This window comes from Dromaius novaehollandiae, chromosome 3 (genome assembly GCF_036370855.1).
Source record: "Dromaius novaehollandiae isolate bDroNov1 chromosome 3, bDroNov1.hap1, whole genome shotgun sequence".
Taxonomy (NCBI): Eukaryota; Metazoa; Chordata; class Aves; order Casuariiformes; family Dromaiidae; genus Dromaius; species Dromaius novaehollandiae.
In genome coordinates, this window is record NC_088100.1 from 69,516,171 (window position 1) to 69,536,883 (window position 20,713).

A 20,713-nucleotide genomic window follows, 5' to 3' on the forward strand; every position below is an offset into this window, starting at 1 on the left:
AGATCAATCCTACTGCTTCCTACTGCTTGATTCCAACTGCTTGTGAAGAAGGACTTTATACATTCACCGAAAAGAAACACTTCCACAAGGAAATGCTTAATTCTTTAGTACACTTCTCTTCCTAATGTAAATAACCAGTCTAGCTAACCAGTGTCAAAAGGCATACCAGTATTTTAGTATTTTAACATTTAGTATTTAGCATTTTATCAGTATTTAGTATTTTAACAGAACAGCTGCTGACTTTCACTAAAAAGAAGAAAAAAATAGCTTAAGAAGTGACATCTGTTTGTTGGTCTGACCTCTTGGATCCTTGAGTCTTCTCAATTATGGCTAAAGGGAAGTCTTTTAAGGACACTTTGAAATATACTGGCACATATTTCATGATAGAGTGCTCTTCACCCCTGTGACAAACAAACCCCGAAAGCCGTGACTCTTGAGATCTCTTGATCCTTCTCTGGTAATCACAGTCAAGGTCAAAAAAGGAACTGTAACTATAAAATAATTTATAATGGTACTTTTAATTTAATTTTATTTTTTCTGTCACTAAGAGTTATCTCATATGGAAGATTAAAGAAAACTTGCACAGTCTCTCTCACAAGGAAAACATTTATCCACTTCGATTTCAAGGTCTGCCCATTCTTTTTGCTGTAATGCTTTTTTCTTTCCAAAGAGCAAGGGGAAGAGAGGGGGGAAAAAAGAAATAGAAGTGATATATCGTGATCACAGCCGGCTTCCTGTCCTGGTTCACATCAACAATGTCATAAAATGAAGGATGACATAATATGCAATAGCTCCCCTGGCTTTGAAAAACATATGTTAGGGTGGCACATACCCTCCAGAACACTGTGGCCAGAGCACACAATTGGAGTGCTCAGTTTCCATTTGTGAAAACTTGAAAAAAGCCTTTTAAGCACAAGAATAACTTTTAACACATCCCTATCCTACTGTGGTCCTGTATACTGAATTGATGCTTAAGGCAGTTCAAATCCTTACTCCTTTTAAAAAGCACTTATTTTTTGATTATAGTCTTTTCCCAAATTCTTCCAACTCTTTCAGTTTGTGGCAGCTTAATGAAGCTTATGTAGGCTACATTAAATTACAATTATGTAGTTTTTACAATTTCCTTGAAGATGCATAACAGGAGAGGTGTATCAAAAACCCACTCATGACAGAAAATTCTATTATTTTAGTAGATAATTCATTAGTTAATTCCTATAGAGATTATTTTGAACACGAGCAAGTATATTTTCAGAAGCACTTGAAAAAATGTTCAATTTTCATTAAAAACACACACACATACACAACATTCACTTTCTAGGGAACTCTACAGCACACAACCAACATGAAAAGTTTATAGAAAAAATGCTCAAAACAAAGCCCTGAGATGTGCATACCCTATTAAAAAGAACAACAAGAATTTTATATAAAATTTCATACTTCCCATCTCTAAGCTTTTGGGAACATATATGTACCAACCTTGCGAGCAAGACTGGAGACAGCTTTTAATATCTGGATATATTATTTAATTCTAGAAAAACAACTTACAAGTCAAAAGTCATAAACTTACAGGAAAATAAATTAACAGTCTTATCTGAACAAAAGAGCTCATAAGGCTAAGAACTAGTGAGGCAATGGCTTTAGTTCTTTCTGTATTTTATGGAGGAAATAAAAGATGTACAAGACGCCGAGTAGTCCAGAAATAAGTTTAACATCACCTACCACCAATATTGCTTTTGCTTCACATACCTAAAGGTGAAATCCTGGCTAGATTGAAATTAGCATGAGGTCTCCTACTGCAAAGCCCGGATTTCACTCCTACATTATGAACTTTCTCCAGATTAGCTTGTGGCAAATTGTGCCCCAGAACTGTGAGAGTACTGGGCAAATGGTATAAAACAGTGCTGCAAACTTCTCCCTTCACTGGGCACCTATTCCTGCAGTCCCTGCGAGAGGGTCGGGCTGTGCAGGGAGGGCAAAGGCAGCACAACCTTGGGGGGACATTAGCTTAAGTTTGGAACTGCACAAATGAGTGACAATCATGTTTTTGTCCACTTTCCTTCTAAGGCCCATTTCTTTTCTTTCTCCCTCTACCCCCAATCATAGGAAATTACATGCAAAAAACATGAGGTAAAATTTGAGACAGGAAGAGGAATTACCTGATTTCTTCCTAAAGGTTAACCTTGCTCTAGCAACATTCACTTCATCATGCCACATGTATTGTAAGCATCATTGCAAACATCAACGTCTGTCATGTTATCCCTACTCTAGATGTAAGCTGTGATTAGAGCTGAATAGGGAACAGTTTTCCATTGAGGGAAAGAAAAAAAAATCTCATTTTTAACTGGGAAATTGTTTGATATTTGCATAAAAAGGAAGATCCTCTGCCAACATCTCAGTAGTCAGGGAGCTGAGTAGGATCCCTTAGTTCCAGCCCCAACTAAACAAGAGACTTGAACCTGAGTCCTTGAGCAGAAGAGCACAGAGCCTTCCCATATGAACTGGTCCCTCCCCCATCTCTTCCCCAAGCACTACTAAGAATTTGTTTGGGAGCCCAAGTTTTGCAGAAAGCAGAATGAGCCAACAAAGTTTCACTTTTGATAAACTTTTATTTTATTTTATTTTAATATTCCAACTGGCTTGTGTTGCAATGACTACAGATCAGGGTGGCCAGAGGCCAGCAGGCAGCACGTGCAGATTCTTCTTGTGTTTTCATTAATGGCAGTCTTGATGGGTTTTTCCTCAGTGATGTCTGAGGAGGTATATGAGACGGCAAAAGTGGTCAGACTATCACTTAGCAATCCTAAATGGCAGACTTCCTGATTTTGGAGCAGGTAAAACGATTTTACACGTTACTTTCTGTGTTATGCAACCACTACTAGGACTTGGAAAAGCTATGATCCAGACAGGAACCAGGGAGAAGAGAGATGACAACTATGCTCCAGATGACAACTTTTGCACGGCTGCAGAAGTATCACGGAACTTGGAGCATGTGCACCATATGGGGAGGAGGTGACTGATAGGAGGCGATAGCTTTAAGTCCCACTCCATCCTGCCCAATAAATCTGTGTCTGACAGATCCCCACAGGCCTGTATATCATTTTGTCTTCTTGTAATTAGGAGACCAGCTGCAATTCCTTGGCCAGAACCCAGCCAAGCTTCCCATGCTCCTCCTGTAAGCTTCACCTTCACCAACGAGTATCGCTAAGCAGCAAAGTAACCGAACACAAAATTTAGCTTGTGACAAACTATTCCATGTGTGACCTCTGTACCAGGCAACCTGTGAATCTACATCAGAATGACTTTTTGCATAAGGTCATGACAAGAAAAAAAACGGATCTGGACATTCTCTGAGTTTCATTTCCCACCAGCCTTTCTCCTGTACCTGTCTCTCCATACATCATCTACCACTTCTGCTCTATTTGAATGAACAAGAAGCACAAATCCTAAGATAAATATGTACAATCTATAGCAGAGTAGCTCCTTGTTTAATTCCAATGATGAAATGGCTAGTTAAATACTTACTGGAAGGAAAAAGTAAAAGGAAAAAAAAGAAAAAGAATATACACACACACACACCCCCACACACACACCCCTGAGCATGAGAACTGAAATCCAAAAGTAAGGGTCAGTATCAGAGAGAAGTCACTTCTGCTTTGTATATTCAAGATAATGAAATACAGCTTCCCACAATCCTTCCCCTTCCTCTATCCTCCAATAAAAAAAAAAAAATTAGTCTTTAAGGCATTTTCTGATATCTTGAGATTTGTCACTGGAAGTAGCAATTGTTTGTAAGAAACTGAAAATGAAGAGTACACCTAAGATGTGCATGCTAATCTGCCACTGGCGAGCGTAGGAATAGAGAAACTTTAATAGTTGTCTTGTGTATGTTGCTGCTGCTGCTGCTGCTTCTCCTATTTCCCCCAAAACACTCCATTTAAAAAAAAGAAAGAAAAAAGACAAAAGAAAAAATGATTCCTTGGTAGGCCTGGAATTTCTCTGCTATATGGGCATCCAAGGTGTAGGTTTAATTAAAACCTGTGAGCTCAATTTACCTTCAAAGCTTGGCACCCTTTGAAGATTTTTCTTCAAGAGAAAAGGTTAGAAACATAAGTATCTGGGGGCTGCTACAGTGCAATACAGAAACCTCCACAGCATCATCTTTGTCACTTCTAGAGCTGCACACTGCAGCAGCTAAGGGACAGCAGACTGACCTATCAGGGTCCACGCTGCTGGGCAGCGGACAGCAAGGATATTTCTAAATCCACTCCAGCTCTCATTTCACAGTAAAACTGTACAGGTTTCATGCAGTTATTAAAAATCAGAATGCTGCCCTTCATCCCAAGAGAAGCAGCATATTTCACAATCGGCCGATCTATGAAAATACTAGAGCATGCTAAGGTAGCTTCTTATCAGCACAGCGAGCTGGCAGCACAAACAGGAGCGCATCAAATCACCACCCCCCTCCCGCTCTCGCCCTGCGCCACCTGCGCATCTCCTTCCCTCGCTGCACCTTTGATCACATCCCCAAACTCACCAGGGAGCAGTGCTCAATACTAAATAGTGGGCTCCTTCAAATCTAACCGAATGGGTAAAAATAGGCTATATTTTAAACAAATCTAGAGAAGAGCATTCAAAGGAAATAAAAAGACTGTGGAAGAAAAAAAAACCTATGTGTAATAAACATTTGGTTCATCTTAGCCTTCAAGATACTGATCAGATAGCATGTTAGCTTTGTATAGGATACAATAGGGGATTGCATCCTATACCCCTCGATGCTCCATTATTACAGTGATATCTTAAGTAGACAGAATTGTTTAAAAAAATAAATAAATAAAAATCTGATAATGACAAGTCTCTCAACACTGCAGCAAGCACATTATGCTGCTACTAATCAAGGGTGCTTAGAAACAATCCGTGCTATGATGCTTTGCTTTCTCCTTTACTGAGGTAGAGCACATTGCGGGTTTACTGAAAACGGCAGATGCCAGTGAGTGGCCTTCCCAGGCTTCTTGTCACACGCTGTGACCTGCGAGCTCCCTCTGAAACACCATGGGGGAGTCCCTAGTAGCTAATTACCAGCAGAGGTAATTGCCTGCCTGCCCACGGAGTACCTCCCCGAGGGGCCGGAGGGATCAGCGCACTGCGGGAGCCGCCGGGGCGCCCCAGCGATGGCCAGCCGTCCCCATGGCCCCGGCTCCGGGAGGCAACAGCACCGCCGGGCAAACGATTGCAGATCCTGGTCTTCCCTGCAAACCCTTAGCTCACTACGCAGATCATTTTAGCGCTCTCGAACCGCGCGGGCACGTTGTATGCAGAGTGGCAGATAACACAGCAGAAAACATTAACAGGAGCAGGCCCCGGGAGTGAGATTAGGCCCCACCTATGCCTCGGAGGATACTGGGCCCGTCCAAAATTACCCTAAAGAAGTTAGCTAAGGACTTATGTAATCAATTTGGTGCACTGCTGAGAATGTCCTTTGCCCCGAGTTATTCATCACTGCCCCATCTAATTCACCATAAAGGAATTCCTGAGGAACTGCTGCGCAGTCAGGAAGGCTCTGTTTATCAAAAGACCGACCAAAAACACACCAATAATTGAATGTTTTCACTTGGCACAGATTGCTTCATTTAAGCAGATTTCTTTAGCAGAGCGACAGCTTTGGAACAAAAATGAAAACAAGTAAAATCATGAATGGTAAAATTTATTTTAATTAACCACCAGGAAACAAGGTCTGAACTAGGAGAGACAATACACAGTAGTCGCTGTTAAAGAAAATAGTTTTGTTGCATACCTGTCAGAGTTTTATGCCAAGTGTATTTTGCAGTGAGAGTAACTGCCTTAGTTTTATATTGCTGGGTCCCTTCTGTTTTGCATGATTATTCCTCCTTAATCTGTTGCTGAACAGCTGGGGTGGGGGAAATAAAACCAAAGTTTCCTTTCTTTGCTCTGTTCATCAGCAGCCCAGTGTATTTTGTCTAAAGGCTCTTTCTAGGTTTCTAATCAAAGAGGAATCCACCTCCTGGCACACAGATAGGACCAATCAAGCTGGTAAATAGGAGGTTTGCAAACTGGAGCACCCTAGGAAGAGGTAAGGATAGAAACTGTTGCCTGAAGTATCAGAAAATTATATTTAACGTTTCTTGGCCATCCACGTGAGCAGGTAGGAATATCTGCTGGTGAGCTGAGGCAGCAGACTCTCCAGAGCCAGCCAGGCCTGCCAGGTGTTCATGGAAAGTACATCATCATATTTTAAGAGCCATTAGTCTTAGTGCCTTTCTCAAACTAAGTGAGAAATTAAATGAGTAATGAAGTTCTCCCTACCTATATTCTCTATGTCTTATACAACGTATTATTCACATTATTATTACTTCTAACTTCAGCTGGTATTTCAGGTTAAGTGCTTACACTTTATTACACATTTCAGGAGTGCTGCATTTAGGGATAATTGGGTGATAGACTAGTTCCTATCCATATCTTCTGAATAAACAAAAGCTATTCTCCTTTCATTTCAAATTTTTAGACGTGGCCCTTCCTGTCACAAAGCATTTGAAGTACATTAAAAAGACAATACAAATGCCGATACATATGTTATTTTAATAGCAGCTTGTAGTAGCCAACATCAACCAATGTATTATGAGATAATGTTTCCCTTCCTCAGTATCTTCTGCTCCATTTTATTCCCACTCCAAGCAACCACTCTACAGATCAAGAACACCAGCTGCTATAAAACAAAAAACTTTGTTGATGCTTGCAGATGGTATCAGGACTCAAAGTAAGATTTGAGGAGCTGTGCTATAACATGTTAAACATAGTTTTCATTGTCTTGTTTGGGTAATTTCTGTTTAACCATTTTCTTTCAAACATTCAGAGAACAAGAGCGATAAGCCAAGGCTCCTACAGAGCTTCCAAAAGAAAGACGTACATTTAAAGTACTTCAAATCTAACCTAGAGATTACTGTAAAAACCTAGTATTTTATTCTTCCCCCTCCCCTCCAAAAAATGAAGTACAATACAAGGCTAAAACTAAATAAGAGGACATTCAATAGAAAGCCATAGAAAAACTGGAAATGTGGCCACAACTTTTACAGCATAATTATCTGTCTCTGATAACATCTTCCTCTTTCTCGCAAAGTCACATTAAAACATAGGTTGCATGGACATAAATAGATACTCCTCTACTGCAGTCACTTGGCTATATTGTATCACCAAGTTTAGCATTTGTCGCTAGTCGCTTCTCTAAAAGAAAGTATTATTATAGGAGTCCCTTTCTAGAAACCTTTCCACAACATGTTGTTTCTGGCCTGTACCATGTACTTAATGTCATACACACAAAACAATATTTTCCAAATTATCTGTATAAAAGCTTAACACTCTGTCAATTAAAACAGGAAATGGAATGTTAAAGAAGCTTGCATTCAGATTTTCCACAAAACTTTTGCTATTAATATACCCAGATTCACTACTCTGCACTGTGTTTGATTAGAAGCCTTTGCGGAAACATCAGCTGGTTAATAATCATCTACATCTGTCACAATATCCCATTTATGCATCAGCCTACATCCTTCCATTGTTTTATTAGCTACCTTCAATAAATGATTGTCAGAATTATTTCCTCTTCATTTGTAGGAATCATCTAACCTTGGGGGGTGGGGGGAGGCCACCCTTTACTACATTTGAGATGACAAGATTTTTAAAGATCTTGCATGCCGCTCCTCCAATAAAGCACAGTGTTTATTAACTAGATTTTACAGCCCATCCCTCCTCCCAAGTGTGGGGTGTTTTTTTTGTTTGTTTTTGGTTTTTTTTTTAAACAGTATGACTTGAAGGGCCACCACCGAGGCAGTTTGCCCTTTGTTAGAGTTCATTCCAGAAACAAAGCTCTGTGATCACAGCGGCTGAGGGCAGGAGTGTTTCATCCACGGATGTGTAAGCACTTCCAGCCACCACCCAGGCAACTGGCAGGGGGCCCAAGACAGCAGGTCTCAGCAGGCCCTATAATCAAATCTCAGTTGTGGAAATATTTGTAATTCGCAGATCTGCAGCTACCTAACCTGCAAAGGAATACAGCCCTGAAACTTATGCTTATCAAGTAAATGTACAAATCTAATCACATTGACTTACAAGACTTTTGATAAGGGCTTTTTATCTATTTTGTCTACTTTCTTGATGAAGGTGTTGGGCTTTTGGGGGGGGGTAATTTTTAAACGCACATTTTGGACCTCAGATCTAGTATTTTCATGAGCAATGTCATGAAAAGCCTGCTCTTTAGAAATCTTGAGTAGACAAAAAAAGCTAAGGTCTCAACTCTTCCACAGATCAAAAGGAAACTGGTGGGGCAAAAAGGCTATTTTTAACTTTGACAAGAAAAAAGAAAGTGAGAAAGGACACCATAAATTTTGTGGGCAACATACATCTAGGACCAAATTTAGAGCCAAGACAACAATTAAGAGTGATTTGCCCCAGTGCAATGCTTGCTTCATTAAAATCTTTCTAACAGTGCACTATTTGTTCAGCACTCCTGCACACATCTGTCCACAAAAGGAAGAAAGTTGCCTCTGTGGAGACACACTTGTTCCCCAGCAACAAAGGTTACAAAATTCTGCCTGCAGAAGGGAGAGAGCAAAAAAGAAGGAAAATGTCTAAGGGGAATGAGAGTAACACGTTCTCCCCTAATGCACTGAGAAGTCTGTGGGCTTTCTTGGAGACCTGATGAACACCCAAGAAACCTCAAGGTTAGGGTGCTGGCACAAGGCTACCAGGCCTTGACACTGTCCATGTCTACCCTAAAGGGATCGCTGCCCCCTGCCTCAAGGGGAATTTGGCTCCCTTCCTGTGGATTTCCTTCAGGGGTGAGCAACTGAGGCACTCTGCTCTACACCAATTTGGGCTGACAGGAAATGTTACCCATCACAAAATGTTGTCACTAATACTATTGAAAGATAATGAATGCGATGATAATGGAGGTAACGCTGCCAGGGTCCGATCTTCTCCTTTAGAAAGCCAGATTGCAGAGCTAACCAGAGGAAAAACACGTTTCCATCACTAGGTCAGGAAGAGAGAAAAAGTGATCCTTAAATACACACAACGTATGTCTAAGGGGGATCCTCCATCTGCTGGAGACTTTCTGATGAAATTACTTAACTGATCTATTAAAAAGTCATTAAGAATATGCAAACGTTGCTGAAAGCAGCTGAAAGCAGCTGCTTGTCAGGCTAGCTTTTGATCATGCCTGCTGAATATTAAGTCACTTGATACACCTGAAAGCACTGAAAGGAAAGAAGAAAATAAGATTGCACAGAGTATTATCTGAGCATTCACTTGTGAGCAGGATAAATACTGATTCCATTCAAGCCACTTCATGTTTTGCCATTGAAAAAGGCAGGCTCTACTTGAGCTGGTTTTCCTCAGTGCTTTAACTAATCAAGGCTAGAACACAAACATTTGACCAAGGAAGAAGAAAACATAGAGGAAAAAAAAAGAACAAACAAAACCCCAGTGTTTGTATGGTCTTCAGCAGGCGAATTCCCATGGAAAGAAAATCCCAGTTAAGAAGCTGAGTACTGTAGCAGTGAGACCCTTTTTTCTCCTCAAAACTTAGGAAGAGAGGGTTTGATTTACAAACTCCGTAAAGAACCACGGAAGTAGACGGTCAACTGTGCAGTGAGATCTTGGTGACACCAAACCCTGCAAGTAAAGTGACCCCCTGCTCCCCACGCCCCACAGATCAACAGGGCCACACATTCACTCTCCTTGTGTTATGCATTCAGTCCTGGCAACGTGTGAGACCATGATGACACCATCACAAGCTACGCCAGTAAGAATAAAAGCTTACTTTTTTTTCCCCCCTTAATTAAATGCATACAAATGTTCAATTCCAATTTTCGTCAAAACTTAGATGTCTTGAAAACAAAATACATTTTCTGTTCTTCCCCATTGCTCTCCCTCTTTGTTCCTTCCAAATTTAATTCTGAACAACTTCACAGCAGGAGCGGGGTTCACAATGTGCGGGAGTCAGCTCAAGCCAATCACAGGCACCAGCAATTACGCAGGCAAGTAACACTCGTTCAGCAGGCAGCGACTTCAGAGTGACGGCCTGACACTAAGTGAACTCCAGGTACAGCCACATCCACTTCATATCAACTTCTCAGCTCAGGAATTGGCTTTAGATAGGAAAGCAGACGCTATCAGCATGACGCAAAACCCATTGTGCCAGGTTTAGAAGCAACACAGATGGAGTAGCAGAGGTCTAATTTCTAGCTGATGCAAAATGCAAGGGAGAAATTTGTGAGATTGCTCTGCAGCCATCATTGCTCTTCCACACCCACAGTTACCTCCAAGAACTTCTGCACTGTGAGTGATCCAGCAGCCCTTTCCCCGGCCTCCATCCAAACTGCACAAAAATGCCCAGGAAGCTGCCCTGGAAACAAGCTGATTTGTGAGAAGTAAGAGCTGGGGACTCACTGCACATACTAAACAAATATTATGCCTCTGAGCACCATAACCTCATCAGTTATACCGTCTCTGAGATCTTCTGAGATAAGGAGATAGATGCGGACATGCACCACAATAGCTAAAGCTATTGCTTTGATATTTATTTCACAGAAGAAAACCATGAAGCAACAGCAACTATTCAGACTCACAATGTCCTTGTCAATGATTCAAAATAATTCAAAAGAAACATTCAGTTCCTGCACATCCACTCAAACACGCAGCAGCAGCAGATAGCAGAAAGACTGGATTCCCACAGAATTGAAACTTGCTCTATGAACTATCTGTTTCTATACAAATGAATAAGAAATATTAGGCTTTCAGAGAGCTACAATAACTACCCAAATTCTGGATTTACATGACTTTAACAAATCAGGATTTGAAAAACTACAGTTAAACAAATGGAGAAGATACATGAAACAATAAAGACTTGCTCAAAAGACTGCTTAGGCAGTCTTTGAGCCTTGAGTCTTATTTGAATCCCAGAGATTCACATACGAGATTCAGTACCATTGGTTTACACGTTAATTACATTTAACTTCTCCAGCTGCAAACTGAAAAGAATATTATTTAATCTATCTGGGAGGGGTTGTTAAGATTGTTTGATTAGTAAGCAGGTCTAACATGCCAGCTACGTAACTGGACAAGGTTATTCCTTCCTAAATACAGTATGTAACCCCATCTATATTAACTGCACTAGCTCAATAGTTGTAATATTCTGCAAATCAAAGATGAAATATAAATATTAATATCTCTAAATACTGTTGTCCATGCATCAAGATGCATCATGGCAAAACTTTGATTCACAACTTGACAGCAATGTTGTTGAAAGGTTTTTGCCATCACTGTGAAAGTTGATAATTCTGCTACTACTAAGAATAACCTGCAGGAAAGCAGTGCTAGTACTAGATGAGTTTTCTGCATTTGAAAAAGGGAGAAATCTGCTGTTGTGAATCCTCTGCAAATGTACGAACCGCCTTGCTCAGTTTCTAATCATTGCATTCTTGCTCATTTGTGCTGGCTTACATTTGCTGCTAACATGTTAACAAGCTGCTGTGGTTTCTAGAGACAACTCCTACAGCACCCTGGCAATGTTCAAACTTTCTTAGGAGAGCGGGGGAACACTGCTAACCAAAGCTTTTGATTAAACCTTATCGATTAATCCCTGTAAGACATATAGAATGACAGCTCTCAAAGAAAAAAAAAGGCATAAGAAAATCAAAGCCTTTTTTTAAGGCCATATGTCTTCGCACAAATTGTTTGTGTGCAGTCACTGTGTCAGACAAATGCTTTCCAGCACTTAACCCGCAAGAACAATGGCTCCCAAAGGGACAGAAATGGCACCCTCCAAGAATTCCAAGTGACATTAATATCGCAGGGTTTCCTGAAACCACTGCAAGCCATAAACAACTGCAGAGAAGCCGGCTTGAACTACAGTTTCGACTCCATCTGCGTAGCAATGGAAGTCTGCATTTATTCCCACTCCTAGATGGCGTGGGGCTCTGTCATGCAGCTTGAACTTCGCAGAAGGGCGGCAGGGACACACTCTGAAGAGTCCTCTTCACAGTCTCTCTCTCTCACCAGGCATGGCCAGCAGACAGCAAAGAAAGCGGGCGGCAGGGGGGGAGGGAGTGTCATCTTATCTGATCTTAGCCAACTTTATAAATTAACCAGTAATCCATGTTCCCACTATAGTTAATGGAATGACATAGGCATTTCAGAGACTAATTCATCCCATCCTAAATAAGTGCCAGAGATAGCTGGATACTTGTATTAGCTGTTCTTTTTTTGAGTAATCTTGCAGCCAGAACACATGCATTCTTCCTTTCTTGCTATGAAAGTACAAGATACAAGCTACGTTATGAGGGTTTCTTTTTTTTTTTTTTCCCCCATTCCAATAACATATTCATGGACGTTTTCAGCTACTGCTTTTCCTGGAAATAAGCCTTTCCTCTTTTGTGACAAGTTGCACATCTTGCAGTAATTGAAAAAAGGAGAGCACCAGATAAGGGTATCCTGTCTGCCTTGAAATAACTCTCCAACTTCCTTTACCAAGAAGATAAGAAACATCTGCACATACGGACATTACTGCACAAAAGCTATCTCTCTTCAAGGAAAAGCCTAATTGAAAAGTCAAATAATTTCTACAGCTGTAACAGTCTTTCTCACTGATGTAGCCTGGCCTGGGATTTTAGGTACATTACAACCTGGGCAACGAGGGGGTGCCGTTGAGCTGTTGAAACTGCACACAAGCTTTGTCTGTCACCCAGAGCCTATGCTGGTAGTGGCCTTTTAGATCATCGAGCAAGTATAAACCATCTTTTTCTGGCTACTCTTCTCCATCACCTTCTCTTCCCACCTTCCCTTACTCTCACATCAGTACCACATATTGCCTCCTCTGAAAAACTATTCTTTATCCTCTCTTCCCCTCCTGCAAAAATAGCTTCTAGAGTAGACAGCTTTCCCCTTCTGCTACTTCCCAGTGACTCTCCCACTCACCCTTTCCCTGCTTTCTTCCCCCTACCACAGCCCAAGAATGAGTGCCTCAAAATCCATCCAATTACCCACATTAGGTGACACGGCAAATTGGGGCTTGCTTCATTAGTTCATCCGCAGCTGTGGCTCCTGCCAGAAGTTGGCTGTTTGGAGATGCTGGCAGTGCTCTCCCACAGACAGAACGTCATCTGCCACATGGCTCTAGCCATCAAAAACAACTTTATCACTGCCACTGGCTTTCTGCAACATGCTTATCTTGCTGCATCACTTGGCTTTTGCGACCTGGCCTTTAGGATATGGTTAACAACAACTGTCATTTTACATACTACACATCTCTCATACACAGAAGAATTTGGGACATCTAAGCCTATGCCTGGCCAGATGGGCCATTCTGTGATGCTGTGAATTTCATGTTGGCCTTCTCGCAATGAAATGTTTGGATTTCATGTTCCTCTGTGCATCCTGAGTAGCAAAAGCATCAACTTCGATTGTATTTCCTCATTCTGTTTGTGCCATGGTCAACACTAGCTTTGAATAATATTTGAAATAGTAATTTTTCTCTCATCTAACAGTTTATAAAAGAAAAAGTATCGAACATGAACTATTTACTAAAAAGACAGAACACTGATGCTCTGAAATTAGATAAGTCAAGATTAGTTCTCACACATGGACACACACACACACCCTGTAAAGTTATTCGTAGCTAACTGCCTCCTTCTCTACTAGTCTCAGAGCAAAACGCACCATGCAACTCTAGCTGTTTCTCCTTGCTCTGGAAATAGAGAACAGGCACAAACTTGTTCTAACCACCTAGTTCTGCGGAGCAGACAGACTCCACCAGTGATGTTAGCTGTCATAAAACTGCAGTGCAAGGGTGAGCCTTATGCCCTGCTCGCCCTCCTGGCCCTGGCCCCTTTCCCAGCCCCTCCTCTCACCTAGTGCTCGCATGACCTTTCACTAAGTTCTTTAAATACACCAACCTGGCACAAAATTATTGCTAGACCTTTCCCGAGGGCCACTAAAAATGGCCAACTCAAACTCTTCACTTACTTTGGCTAGGTTAGTTTTGTGCCAGCATAGCGCCTTGGAGCGACCTGGTGTCTGTGTGTGGAGGAGGTGAGAACATGCAACTGGAGGTGGCAACACGACAGCCAACGCTTCTGTCTGCCTGAGCCCAAGCTACCTCTCAGGGAGGATAATTTTTCTGCCACTTCACCTCCTCAAACTGGCCCTCCAGCAGGTCAGATGAGTGCCAGTGTCATCACTGAGAAATGAAGGGGAGCCTGCAGAAGGAGGGAAGGGAAGCGCTTGGGCCGTCCAGAGCCCGCTGGGGTACGGTCGAGCAGCAGCATCCCAGCCTGCAGCCGCCAAATTGGCTCTCTGCTCGCTTGCCCCTCCAGCTCCCTGGCCCTCCTCGCCCTGACCCTGCACCACACAGCCTCCCTCCTCTGACTAAAACAGCAGAAAGAAAAATTATTCTACTTTTTCCCCTTGGGTTAGCTTTATGACATTTTAACAAGTTAAATCAGCTCCTAGGAGAGTCCAGCGAGCACTGGAGCACAGCAGGCAGCAAGGGAGGCAGGGAGGCAAACCCCTCCATTCAGGGCAAGCCCATCTAACAGTTCATTGCGCTATCTGGAGGCACAAGGCATACGCTTAAATTGGCATACACAGCCAACGGGAACCACACCCTATACCATTAAAGCTCCCTGGCAATACTATGTAGTTCTTTTTAAATATTTCATGACCTTAACAAAACACACTGGATGTATTTTCACGCAGAAACTCTACAGTGAAAACTTGGTAGGCCAGGCTCTCATTTTAAAAGGTCTAAGTAGGAAATTATGATTTAAGTTAGATACAAAACTAGAAGTCCCAATATCCAATTCAACAGGTAAGCATATCATATCCTATTCATATAATTTTGCAGTTATGTCCAGCTATCTTTCTCCTTTCTTAGCTAGCAATATCCCAATCGCTCATCAGCATATTATGTTGCCAAATTCAGGCAACGAAGTCCTCTGGACATGTGACACATCCTTGATCTTTATCAGCATAGTAAAGATCAGAATCTGTCCTAACTCCATGCCAAATCTTTCACATTGGTGTAACTGAGAACAGAAATGAGAGCCGCAATTCTCTATTTGCCTCAAAAGCATGCTCTACAAATAAGTCACTGAATAAGATATCACAGTGATGACAACAGGTTAAAAACAAGTGACAATCTCTGATAATAATTAAAAAAGAACATTTTCCTTAAATAAATGGAAAAAAATGCATTGTTTCTCCTCATGCAAATCATTTTTTGTGGTTTTTTTTAGTACATCGATGTTTTCAGATGTGAGCAAAGGAATTTCAAATGATGCTACAAATAAAAAGACATGCACAAAATTAAATAGGAGTCAGCAATGTGACTTACAAAAAATTATATATTCTTGGATTTATTAAAATGAGTAAAGCTAATTATTTCATCTTTCATGAATATCGTTGGGACCTCTTAAGAACTACTACGTTCAGTTACTTAAAACAAGGAAGTAGATAATTTGAAGAAAGGAAAAAAAGACAGACATCTGTTCAGAAAACATGAACTGTCAGAAAAGTTGAAGGAATTGGGTTTGTGTAGTCTAGAAAAGAGAAAAAATGGAAAACAGAATACTTTTTCAAGATACTAAAAGCTGTTATAGAGAGACTTGTCATCAACTGTCCGTCATCCTGACCAAGAACAGACAAGAAATAAATCAGCTTGACTTCCAGTAAGGAAACCTTTACATAGATGTTAAGGAAAGCTTTCCCTTAGTGCAATGATATCTAAGACCAAGTTACCTTAGCAAGGCTATATGTACAGATCAATTGGCAAGAAAAGGGAACATGGAAGGGAAATGACATAGTATACCCTACAGTGGTGCTAAAAGCCTCCAGTAACTGACTGCCAAAATGAAACAAAAAATAGTTGTTGCCAAGTGTCAGCAAGTTGCATCCATTTGACAGGAAATGGGAAAGAGCAGTCATTTCAAAATAAATAATGCACAGCTTTCGACTAATGGCTTTGAAACCTTTTAATGCTGTATTTGCTTTAGAATAACTCTTTTAGATTTAGACTAGATTTGGGGAAAAAAATCATAGTATACATTTCCCATATACTTCTTGCAGAAGTGTTTGGGAAAAACATCCACTAGTTGACAGTACAGTTCTGCACTTTCTTCTAATGAAAACTGATCTTCATGACACATTTTTGTGTATGAGGTAACATACAGAATGTTTTGCCACACTTTAGCCAAAAAATAAGGTGCTACTAAGCAGCTGCTGTAACACTTCTCTCTTTTCTTTCCATAGCCTTGACGAAAGTGGTGACTATCTCTTACCTTTCCAAATGCTTTCCATCATTAAACCCCACTTTTAAAATTTTGCAAAGTTTTGGCTAACAAATAGCATGGCTCTGAATGGGATGTAACGAATATTTATGGCCACCGTCAAACTCATTCAACAGGGATAGAAGCAGTTTTCTACGTAACTGTTTATTACAGCAGGCAACGCTGAATAATATAATCAGATCATGATCTCTGTCACATTAGTGTAAGTCTTTCTCAAAGTTGATGGGGGTCGGGAGTGAGGCATAGAGACAAAAAAAAGAAAAAACAAAACAAAATACACCACCACCACACACACATCAGTGGATGAATTCTGACCCAGATCACATTGATGGTAAAATCCCCACTGTGTCCAGTGATGCCAAGACTTTGTCTAGGGAAATTATTACAGCTTTATGCTATCATAGCTAGTTCAAAAATCAAGCTGTTTACTGCCGAGTGCCACCTGCTACTGCCTGGCAAAGCATGTTCAAACAATTACACACAGCGTATTATCGTAATGAACAGGGCTTTTCATTTAAAAACGCACACGTGCTGTGCTGAGGTGGTATCATTATCCTCAACCTGGTGGGGGGGGGGGGGGGGAGGAAGGAGGAAGAGAAAGGAAGGGGGAACAGACACAGGGACAACAGCAACTTCTCCGGGCAAAACAGTGGCCGAGGGAAGAACAGGACTTAGGTACCCCAAGCTCTATTGCTACACCTTTTCCTATAGGCTGCATGCTTAATTCGAAAGTAATGTATTTCACATTGTGCATCATGTGAGCATCTGTCTAAATGCACGCAGAACAGCAATCGTTTCTAAAGCAACACATTGTTCTATTTCACCACATTATGTAAAGAACCTGAAACGGGACATATTGGGACAGATGCACAGGGCCATTTAGGAGAACCAGTCTCCTGAGGTGACCAGCAGCAGAGGCAAAGCCAAGGGCTGTTTAGGGGGAGTTACAGAAATATGGTAATCCTGAAGCAATTTGTCAATGACTGTAGACTGACTTATTATTATTAAATATGCAAACCAAAGTTTCTTTACAAAGAAAAAAATTGGAATTGCATGATCTGTGTTATTCAGGAAATCAAACTAGATGATCACAGCAATGATGTCTGGCCTTGAAATATATTCATTTAAAAAATTCTCAAGCATTTGACAATTTCATTCTCTTTATTTTTCCCCATCAAGTCCAAGGAACTTCAGAAACCCAACCTCCACCTTAGATTTTGCTATACGTCTCCCTTTACAGATTCTACAAAAGCCTTGGAAATCAAGTATCTTTCCATTTCCAACTTCTGCAAATAATCAGAACTTCATTCAACACTATTGCTTTCATTCCAATACGCATAAATAGCTCCTTGACTCGCACAAAACCTGAAACCACTTTAATCAATTGGCTATATATAGTCTGGATAAATACTGATTTTGAGATTCTGGATATAGAGCCAATCTTGTGCTATTTGCTAATACTTTGATCTAAATTCACATTATTTTCAGAAGAAATGAAAAATATTCTGGGGAGAAAAAAGACAACAGCAAAGAAATCACAGATTGTAAAAGCTAGAGGATACACGTACATTAGTTAAAAAGCTAACATGTTCCAAAAGCATTTCGGAAGGCAGAGATACATTTAGACTTATCACAAAATGAAATACAAGAATCCATACATTTGTTACTTCGCTACTCCCTCAGGAATTCACTCTTGATTTTTCCATTAACATACCACTATATTAAATATATTTAACAGCATTAAAAGACAGTACTATAGTCTAGCTTGCGCGCGCGTGTGTGTACGTACTACATCATCCTCTATTGCAACAGTATACTGTATGTGATTTATGTGCGTGCAACAGAACTGACTATTCTGTAGAAATATCACAGAAGAATGACACATGACACACAGGAAATAAAATAACATAGATGTCTCACAATCATTTCCTAAACTTCTAGCACAGCAATCTGCTGAGCTCCTGAAAGAATCCAGATGCTGTTGACAAGAGAAATGACCAAACAAAGTGAACAAAAGCGCTTCCCTCTCCTCAGCATGCTGTCGGGGCTCTGAGAAGAGAAAAAGATGAACAAGACGATAAGCTATGGAATAACTGGTAATTTGCCACTTAGAAATATTCTTTATTAGGTATTAAACACTAGTATCATCATGGTTCATCTATAGTGGCTATGGACAGAGGAAAGAAGGGACCTGCTAGAGATGTGAAGAGAGTGGAAGAACAGTGCGTGGTGAATGCTCAGGTAGTGGCTAGGGGAAAAAAAGGGTGGAGACACACACACACACTGACACACACACACACTGACACACTGAGTGTTTCTCAGGCCAGATCTTTTTGGTATTCTCTTTTGTCTCTCTCCATCATGAAATAACCCCCATTTCTTTCAGGTATCATCCCACTAATATTTATTATTATGCAGTAACACTAAAAAGCCTCGGGCCATACAAATTCCTAGTGTTTCCGGCAGTAGACAGTAAAAATTCAGTCCATGTCCTCAAGATATCAACAGATGTGAAGAAATAATCATGTCTCAGTCAAGTTTGCCAATGTACAACAGAAGACCACATCCTGGAAGCCAGATGAACTCAATAAAACTTTAGTGTGGACTCCTAAAAAGTGCTAGAATATATCTCATTATTAGGGTTAAACCAAACTCAGAATATAGAGAACTGATTTTTATTTATGTAAATTTTAAAAATAGTCAGAAAATGAAGAAAAATGTCAGCCTGTGTCTCATTATTACTCAACATTCTGCTATTACCACTCATCCTTAATAGTCATTCAATGAAAACATATATGAAAGTCACATATAAAAATACACAAAGTATTTATAAAATATATGAAAAACATATCTGACAACAATGTCCTAGTCTAAGAATCAATATGAGACATCTTTATACTCTTATTTCCTGAGAAAAAAGAGCAGAAATATTCAGTGCAAGTTTTAATACACAAAGGTGTACGAAGTAGATTACACCGACACACACTTTAAATATAATTATTTATTGCAATTTTTTCCCTTGCCCACTAGAGGAATTGGTAAGCCTATTTAAATGCAGTAGTCAGGAGAACAACCATGTCACTCCATGACACTTCTTTCTGTTTTGAGACAAAACTCAATTCCTCAAAAGATTCATGTGCAGTTGTACCATTAGGTACATCAGGCATTAGGTATTTTGCTAGGTATATGACCCCAAGATATTTCATCTGACTGGCAAAGAAATACAGAAGTGAAACAAGTCTTATTTAATGACCTGTTCCTAAAAATAGTTTTGTAAATTACAACAGTTTTTTAAATCCAGCTTTTCTCAAAAAACAGAAAGACATACTTATATAAAATCAAACAGTTGTATTTCATTCTTTTCCCATGTAAAGCTGCCTAAAAAACCCCAAATACTTTCACCACAAAGGTATTGTGAACTTTTGTCAGAAGGGAAAGATAGTCTTTGCCAGTAAAAGCTTCCTTTGTAGAAAAAATAAGATGTTTTGTGAAAATCAGTACAAAATTTGTTGTAACTAGGTCAAACTTCAGACTGTACAAATATGTATAATTTTCTTCAGGTAACAGAAAAAGATTTCTGACACTTATGCTATTACCTAGAAATAAAGGAATCATAAAACACACACAGATGCTGTGTAAACACTCAAATGATCTTAAAACACTATGGGTGAAATCTTGGTCCCATTAAAGTTGATAGCAAGCTTCCCATTAACTTCAACAGGGACAGGATTTCATCTATTGTGCCAACTCATAAAGCAGAAAAGGGTAAAGAAAAAGCTTTGAAATATAAAACTAAAACAATAAATAAAATTGCTTTAATCACCTCCTCTGATGTCTTTAATCCTTCAGGCAATTCCTGCCCCTCCTTCTGATATACCAACAAGCTGAAGGTTCAGTGCTTAAGTAGCTGATTTATCTTACACTTCGATAAAGCCTTGGACCATGCCCTCCCCTTTTTCCTTTTCAAATGACTAACAAAACAGCAGATTCAGTCGCATTTTACTAGTGTGAGAAAAGATTCATTTCTTCTGCAACATTAAAATTCAGTTTTGCAATGACTCATGCATAGCAACAATTCAGAGCACTAAACTTCCTAAAACTGCTTTTTTAGGTTAATGGGAAGTTTCTTCATGATTGGTGTGCATGATACTTTATCAGAAACGGAGGAGAGTGGGCAGCACCATTTGGTTTCCACTCAAATTCTGTTCCAGTCACAAATGAAAGGGAGTTTTGCAATTATATGGTCACCTATTTGGGTGTACTTCAGAAACATCAAAGCAGCACATTTCTGGAAATGAAATGGCTTGGTGGGTCCAAAGGGTGAAAAATACCTAAAGGCCAAATGTCTTTCACAAGAT

The 20,713-nt window shown here is 40.2% G+C and overlaps 1 protein-coding gene across 8 annotated transcripts in view; it reads right to left on the reverse strand.

The window, feature by feature from the left end:
• TIAM2 (TIAM Rac1 associated GEF 2) overlaps nucleotides 1-20,713 on the reverse strand; it is a 184,353-nt gene that overhangs the window by 122,366 nt on the left and 41,274 nt on the right. The window lies entirely within an intron of this gene.